This window comes from Salvelinus alpinus, chromosome 3 (assembly GCF_045679555.1).
Source record: "Salvelinus alpinus chromosome 3, SLU_Salpinus.1, whole genome shotgun sequence".
NCBI classification, from domain to species: Eukaryota; Metazoa; Chordata; class Actinopteri; order Salmoniformes; family Salmonidae; genus Salvelinus; species Salvelinus alpinus.
Genome location: NC_092088.1, coordinates 81,229,158 through 81,237,567, shown reverse-complemented (window position 1 = coordinate 81,237,567; position 8,410 = coordinate 81,229,158). Strand labels below are relative to the sequence as shown.

At 44.9% G+C, this 8,410-nt stretch overlaps 1 pseudogene; it reads left to right on the top strand.

Annotated features, from left to right (window-relative positions):
• Positions 1 to 282: 282 nt before the first annotated feature.
• LOC139569763 (ATP-binding cassette sub-family G member 5-like) lies at positions 283 to 4,871 on the top strand (annotated as a pseudogene).
• The last annotated feature ends 3,539 nt before the right edge of the window (positions 4,872 to 8,410 follow it).

Below are 8,410 nucleotides of genomic sequence, written 5' to 3'. Positions count from 1 at the left end.
TTACAACAGATACAGAATAGAGATGACTTCTAGACCAGGGCTGGGTTACAACAGATACAGAATAGAGATGACTTCTAGACCAGGGCTGGCTTACAACAGATACAGAATAGAGATGACTTCTAGACCAGGGCTGGCCTACAACTGATACAGACTAGAGATGACCTCTAGACCAGGGCTGGCTTACAACAGACACACATTAAAGAAGATAGACTAGATTTTTTCAATTGATTATGGTGTCAACTGTGATAAGTTGTTGACACCTGACCTCTTGGCCTGCAGGTGATGGCGGAGCTGAGTCTAGGTCACGTGACCCACAGTGTGATCGGAGGATGCATCTTGTAGGGATCTCTATGGGAGAGAGGAGGAGGGTGTCCATTGCCATGCAGTTGCTTCAGTACCCTAGTGAGGACAAAGAAGCTCTTTGGTCATTGTCTGTGCAAAATTTCAGGAGGCATGCATGTAAAGGTTCCTTTAACAAACACATAGCTAGCTATACCATACATGACCAAAATATGTTGTTTTACAAAACAAAGAATACTAATTTTCAACATCATGGATTATACTGTTCATTGTTAGGATAAGAGTATTTCACCTTGAGCGGAGGAAAACGTTGATCATCAAAAGTCCCCACAAAGTTCAACCACTAACAATGAGACGTGTGTCCAAAAATAACTGGAAACAGAGAGGAATGGACAGAGGGAGGAAGAGAGAGGGAGAGATGGAGGACGGGGGGCTAATGAAAGGCAGGGTTATCATACACTCAGGATTAAGCTGAGTGAATCCTGTGGGGGGTCCCAGGGGGTTTATCAGGGCCTGTGAACCCCCAGGGGGATGAGGGGGTCTTAGGCCTCATTCGGATTAGACGAACCTCTCTCCACCCAAACACTGGGCCACATTAATGAAGGGTTTCCGTCCGCTGCCTCGCCAATCAACCAGGAAATTAATAAATCATCACACAATTAATATATCTGTTAATTTCACTCATCCTTTACAAAGAGGCAATCTTTTAAATGTGTTAATTGGAGAAATTAACGGAAAAGAACACACTTATCTTAAAGAGTTGTCCGTTAGAGAGGGACTTTGCCAAAGTTCAACTTTGTTTGTAACATTTATACAAATTCATTTGGATTTTTATGTGTTTCTTTCTACGTTAGATATTCCCTGATGTGTGACTTTGCGACATGTGATGTCGTTACAGAGGTCATCCTTCTGGACGAGCCAACCACGAGCCTCGACAGCATGACGGCCAATCAGATTGTTGTTTTACTGGCTGAGCTGGCCAGAAGGGACCGCATCTTCATAATGACCATTCACCAGTCACGCTCTGAAATGTTCAGGGTGAGGGAATGAGAAGGAAGCTGCTTAGTGTTATGTCCGTATGTTCAGTGGTTATGTCAATCTTCAGACTGTTTTCATCCATGAGAATAGTCTGTTAATGCATTATATTCTGTTGTTGTTTAGTTATGTTAATGGTGAGGACTAACTCCAGCCCTGTGTGTTCCTCATCTCTCAGTAGAATAGCCATAATGAGTAAAGGAGAAGGTGTGTTCTGTGGCCGGCATGGGGAGATGGTGAACTTTTTCAACATCTTTGGCTACAAGTGTCCAGAATAGTAGAACCCCTTTGATATCTATGGTACAGTAATATATTAACTTCACACAATGTATTCATGTACCGCCCCTATCTCTCTATTGACCCTCCCTCCTGGTCTGTCCTATGGATTGACCGACAGTGGATCTGACTTCGGTGGACACGCGCTGCAGTGAGTGGCCACCACCTACAGTGGATCTGACTTCGGTGGACTCGCGCTGCAGTGAGAGAGGCCACCACCTACAGTGGATCTGACGTCAGTGGACACGCGCTGCAGTGAGAAAGGCCACCACCTACAGTGGATCTGACGTCAGTGGAAACGCGCTGCAGTGAGAAAGGCCACCACCTACAGTGGATCTGACGTCAGTGGAAACGCGCTGCAGTGAGAAAGGCCACCACCTACAGTGGATCTGACGTCAGTGGAAACGCTCTGCAGTGAGAGGCCACCACCTACAGCTACATGCACAAGATCACCTCGTCCTATCAGGACTCAAAGATCTAAAGGAGCATGCTGGGACAGAGGACCGACAAACTCAAGAGCAAATAGTCGCCCAGCAGCCTGGCCAAACTTGCTTTGCTTCTCAGGTCAGAGGTCAAACTACTCTGTCACATTTGGCTTGCTAACCCACCTCAATCTATGGTATCTGCTGTACTGCTATTGATTATGAAGGGAAATAAATATGGTTATAGGGTATAGTAGCCTATGATGTGGGAGGGTATAGGAGGGTATAGTAGCCTATGATGTGCGTGATGGCACCTCCTGATTTACTGTTTGGCTCAGTCCTCCTGTCTAACCTCTCGCTTTCTCTTTCTGTAGGAGGACTGTGAGGAACCTGTCTCAAGACTGGATGTGTCCTGATGCGTCTGTCCCAGAACCTCATCTATGGCCTGCTTGTGGCCTTCTTTGTCACGAAGCTAGATTAATACTTTTCCAAGGGAGCGGTACAGGACCGGATTGGAATCATCTACCAAGCCATGGAGGCGTGGCCTTCACTGGCATGCTGAACGCTGTAGCTCTGTGTGACTTATCTTGTTGTTTCTGCTGGGTCTTCCCTGTACCAGTGCACTACATTTGGTCTGAACAGGCACCCTATTCCCTGTACCAGTGCACTACATTTGGTCTGAACAGGCACCCTATTCCCTGTACCAGTGCACTACATTTGGTCTGAACAGGCACCCTATTCCCTGTACCAGTGCACTACATTTGGTCTGAACAGGCACCCTATTCCCTGTAACAGTGCACTACATTTGGTCTGAACGGGCACCCTATTCCCTGTACCAGTGCACCAGGCTTTGCAGTTGTAGATCCTCACTCAGTAAGTGAGATCAGGCTGATTTATGCTAATGTACATCTGTGGAGAAACAATTTATAAAATATTGAGTTACAATAACAACAAAATGGTCCAATGTTGTCATAACCTGTGGTTATCTCTAGTAGAACTTTAAGGATTGATGTCCTGGTCACGTGGACCTTACTGTATTTGGTTAGAGGACCCTGGTCAGGGACTTTCCTCTGGATCTCTTAGAACAGTGAACCCTTCTCTTTTACCCCCTACCTCTCTCCGTCCCCTATCTCACAGAGTAGGGATAAGGGATAGGGAAGGAGATAAGGGACACCATGAGTCAATAAGCACCCAAACCCCTGTAGATAGCAGCAATGGGTTTATAATGGTTAAAGGTCTTGAACAAATCTATGCTCTGAAATTACATTATACAAGAGAAAGTGTAATCCAATCAGTGTAAAAGTATGATGGTAAAAACAATTAAAGGTAACCTTGTAATACTGACCTGGATGCAATAGCAGGAGGTGTGTTCATATCATAATCACTACTGGCCTAATGATGCTGTCCTCTAGTTCCTGCTCTGAGGGCCATGGCTGACCAGGAGAGTAAGGATGGTCTGTACCAGAAGTGGCAGATGTTCTTCGCCTACATCTTCCACATCCTCCCCTTCAGCATTGTCAGCGTGCTCATCTTCCTCTCCTTCCTGTACTGGTAGCTCTCTGTGTGTGAATGTGTCAGAGGCGGCTGGTGGGGGGAGCTGTAGGAGAACGGGCTCGCTGGAATGGAATAAATAGAACAACGGTGTGGTTTCCATTTAGTACTCCTATAACTCCTCCCACCGGCCTCTGAGGTGTCTGTATGTCCATGTTCACCATGCAGATTTGCATTCATAGTCCCCCACATGCGACTGTGTGTCCATGCATATGCGTCTCCCTCTCTCCCAGGACGCTGGAGGTGAGCTCAGATATGTGGAGGTTCCTGGTGCCCCATGTGGCGGCGGAGCTGCTGACCCTGGTGCTGTGGGAGTGGTGCAGGACCCCAACATGGTCAACACATGAGAGGCCCTTCTCAATGTGACTGGCGTTAAGGTGGGCTCCGGATTCCTCAGGTCAGACCACTACTAGGAAATATGGACTTGTGTTTTCAGTGTCTTAATTGTCATGCTATTGCACATACCCATTAACAATTAATGTATCTGATGCTGATAGGAAATGATTGGTACTGGTGACATTTTATTTGGGCTCCCATCACCAAATATGTAAACTACAGACCATAAATGAACTGATGGTCCTGTCCTGTTCCTCTCCCTCTATAGGAGTAACCAGCAGATGCATGTGCTGCTCCAGTGGCTCAGCTACCAAACCTTTCAGAAGTACGGCTGTAAGCTGCTCATGGCCTCAACTTCACCTGCAGTAAGACTCATTCCAAACCTCTTTCTCCAATTAAAGAAGCCAGTGAAACCAGTGCCCAAATGAATCAGGATTCTGTGATGCGTGTACTGTAACAATATGGAACATTCCTATCAGGTTTCCCTAAAGAGCCAATGTCGAGATCTTGCATTGTACTGTATCGCCTAATCCAGTGTTTCCCAACCCTGGTCCTCGAGTACCCCCAACAGTACACAGTTTCATTGTAGCCCTTGACAAACACACCTCATTGAGGGCTTGTTGATTAGTAGACACGTTGAATCAGGTGTGCTTGTCCAGGAGATTACATCATAGACCAGGATTACCCAGGAGCCCTGGACTGCTACACCCTGGACTTTCTCCTGCTCTACTCCTTCCTGCCTGCCCTGGTGCTGCTGGGAGTCATCATCTGCCAGATCAGAGGCCACCCTGTCCAACACTGAAACAGAGGACGCCTCGTCCAAAACTGAAACAGAGGGCGCCTCGTCCAACACTGAAACAGGGTACCGCCTCGTCCGACACTGAAACAGAGACCGCCTCGTCCGACACTGAAACAGAAACCGCCTCAGAGACTTTTTCTACGCTTTTTACGTTACAGCCTTATTCTAAAATGTATATAAAAAATAGAAAATACTCATTAATCTACACACAATACCCCATAATGATGAAGCAAAAACTGGTTTTTAGAAATTTTTGTTCATATATAAAAAAAAAAAAACTGAAATATCACATGTACAGAAGTATTCAGACACTTTACTCATTACTTTGTTGAAGCACCTTTGGCAGCGATTAAAGCATTGAGTCTTGGGTATGATGCTACAAGCTTGGCACACCTGTATTTGGGGAGTTTCTCCCATTCTGCTCTGCAGATCCTCTTCTCTGCAGGTGCCAGCTACTCCTGCGTTGTCTTGACTGTGTACTTAGGGTCGTTATCCTGTTGGAAGGTGAACCTTCGCCCCAGTCAGAGTGCTCAGGAGCAGGTTTTCATCAAGGATCTCTCTGTAATTTGCTCAGTTCATCTTTGCCTTGATCCTGACTAGTCTCCCAGTCCCTGAAAAACATCCCCACTGCATGATGCTGCCACCACCATCCTTCACCGTAGGGTTGGTGCTAAGTTTCCTCCAGATGTGACGCTTGGCATTCAGGCCAAAGAGTTCAATCTTGGTTTCATCAGACCAGAGAATCTTGTTTCTCATGATCTGAGTCTTTAGGTGCCTTTTGGCAAACTCCAAGCGGGCTGTCATGTGCCTTTTACTGAGGAGTGGCTTCTGTCTGGTCACTCTACCATAAAGGCCTGATTGGTGGAGTGCTGCAGAGATGGTTGGTTCTTCCATCTCCACAGAGGAACTCTGTCAGAGGGACAATCAGGTTCTTGGTCACCTCCCTGACCAAGGCACTTCTCCCCTGATCGCTCAGTTTGGCCGGGCAGCCAGCTCTAGGAAGAGTCTTGGGGGTTCCAAACTTCTTCCAATTAAGAATGATGGCAGCCATTGTGTTCTTGGGGACCTTCAATGCTGCAGACATGTTTTGGTATCCTTCCCCAGATCTGTGCCTTGACACAATACTGTCTCCGAGCTCTACGGACAATTCCTTTGACCTCATGGCTTGGTTTTTACTCTGACATGCACTCTCAACTGTGGGACCTTATATAGACAGGTGTGTGCCTTTCCAAATAATGTCCAATCAATTGAATTTACCAAAGGTGGACTCTAACCAAGTTGTAGAAACATCTCAAGGATAATCAAAGGAAACACCTGAGCTCAATTTCAACTCCAATAGCAAAGGGGCTGAATACTTATGTCAATAAGGTATTTATGTTTAGAAATATTAATACATTTGGAAAAAAATCTAAAAAACAGTTGTTGCTTTATTATGGGGTATTGTGTATAGATTGATGAGACATAAACTATATTTAATCCATTTTAGAAATAGGCTATAACGTACCACAATGTGAAAAAAGTCAAGAGGTCTGAATACTTTCGGAATGCACTGTAAATGTGACGTCTCTACTGGAAGTATGGCAACAAATCTAGTAAATGATTCTGACAGTATAAAGAAGTAATACTACTGTAATGCTGTTATTACTTAAAGGTATATTGTTGTATATCTAATGTATTTCCACACTCGCAGAAAGTGACATCCCAGTATGTTGCAATCTGTTGGGATCTCCTTATAAAAATAAATAATTTGTTTTTCTTTCTTGTTGTAAAAAAGTCAAGTAAACAATCTTTTTCAAAATAGCCTACTTGTAACAGTTGTGTTAGAGCCGATTTGGACATATTTGTATAAAAGACTGAACATACTGAGCTCCATGTACATTTGTGTAAATATATTAAATGTTAATGTTAATGAAATATTAGGTACGTACCTTTATGATTTATATTTACCTGATTGAGATATATTCATTTGTTGTTAGTGTAACTCAGTTTTTGGACCCCCCTCTTGCCCATTCATTGTACTGTGTTAATTGTGTTAGTATAAAGGCAGGAAGTTGGGCCTTCGGGGGGAGGAGTCCTTGCTAGATGCGGGAGCGGTATAGTTTTTTGACCATACAGACATACAGTGGGGAGAACAAGTATTTGATACACTGCCGATTTTGCAGGTTTTCCTACTTACAAAGCATGTAGAGGTCTGTCATTTTTATCATAGGTACACTTCAACTGTGAGAGACGGAATCTAAAACAAAAATCCAGAAAATCACATTGTATGATTTTTAAGTAATTAATTTGCATTTTATTGCATGACATAAGTATTTGATCACCTACCAACCAGTAAGAATTCCGGCTCTCACAGACCTGTTAGTTTTTCTTTAAGAAGCCCTCCTGTTCTCCACTCATTACCTGTATTAACTGCACCTGTTTGAACTCGTTACCTGTATAAAAGACACCTGTCCACACACTCAATCAAACAGACTCCAACCTCTCCACAATGGCCAAGACCAGAGAGCTGTGTAAGGACATCAGGGATAAATTGTAGACCTGTACAAGGCTGGGATGGGCTACAGGACAAGAGCCAAGCAGCTTGGTGAGAAGGCAACAACTGTTGGCACAATTATTAGAAAATGGAAGAAGTTCAAGATGACGGTCAATCACCCTCGGTCTGGGGCTCCATGCAAGATCTCACCTCGTGGGGCATCAATGATCATGAGGAATGTGAGGGATCAGCCCAGAACTACACGGCAGGACCTGGTCAATGACCTGAAGAGAGCTGGGACCACAGTCTCAAAGAAAACCATTAGTAACACACTACGCCGTCATGGATTAAAATCCTGCAGCGCACGCAAGGTCCCCCTGCTCAAGCCAGCGCATGTCCAGGCCCGTCTGAAGTTTGCCAATGACCATCTGGATGATCCAGAGGAGGAATGGGAGAAGGTCATGTGGTCTGATGAGACAAAAATAGAGCTTTTTGCTCTAAACTCCATTCGCCGTGTTTGGAGGAAGAAGAAGGATGAGTACAACCCCAAGAACACCATCCCAACCGTGAAGCATGGAGGTGGAAACATCATTCTTTGGGGATGCTTTTCTGCAAAGGGGACAGGACGACTGCACCGTATTGAGGGGAGGATGGATGGGGCCATGTATCGCGAGATCTTGACCAACAACCTCCTTCCCTCAGTAAGAGCATTGAAGATGGGTCGTGGCTGGGTCTTCCAGCATGACAACGACCCGAAACACACAGCCAGGGCAACTAAGGAGTGGCTCCGTAAGAAGCATCTCAAGGTCCTGGAGTGGCCTAGCCAGTCTCCAGACCTGAACCCAATAGAAAATCTTTGGAGGGAGCCGAAAGTCCGTATTGCCCAGCGACAGCCCCGAAACCTGAAGGATCTGGAGAAGGTCTGTATGGAGGAGTGGGCCAAAATCCCTGCTGCAGTGTGTGCAAACCTGGTCAAGAACTACAGGAAACGTATGATCTCTGTAATTGCAAACTAAGGTTTCTGTACCAAATATTCAGTTCTGCTTTTCTGATGTATCAAATACTTATGTCATGCAATAAAATGCAAATTAATTACTTAAAAATCATACAATGTGATTTTCTGGATTTTTGTTTTAGATTCCTTCTCTCACAGTTGAAGTGTACCTATGATAAAAATTACAGACCTCTACATGCTTTGTAAGTAGGAAAACCTGCAAA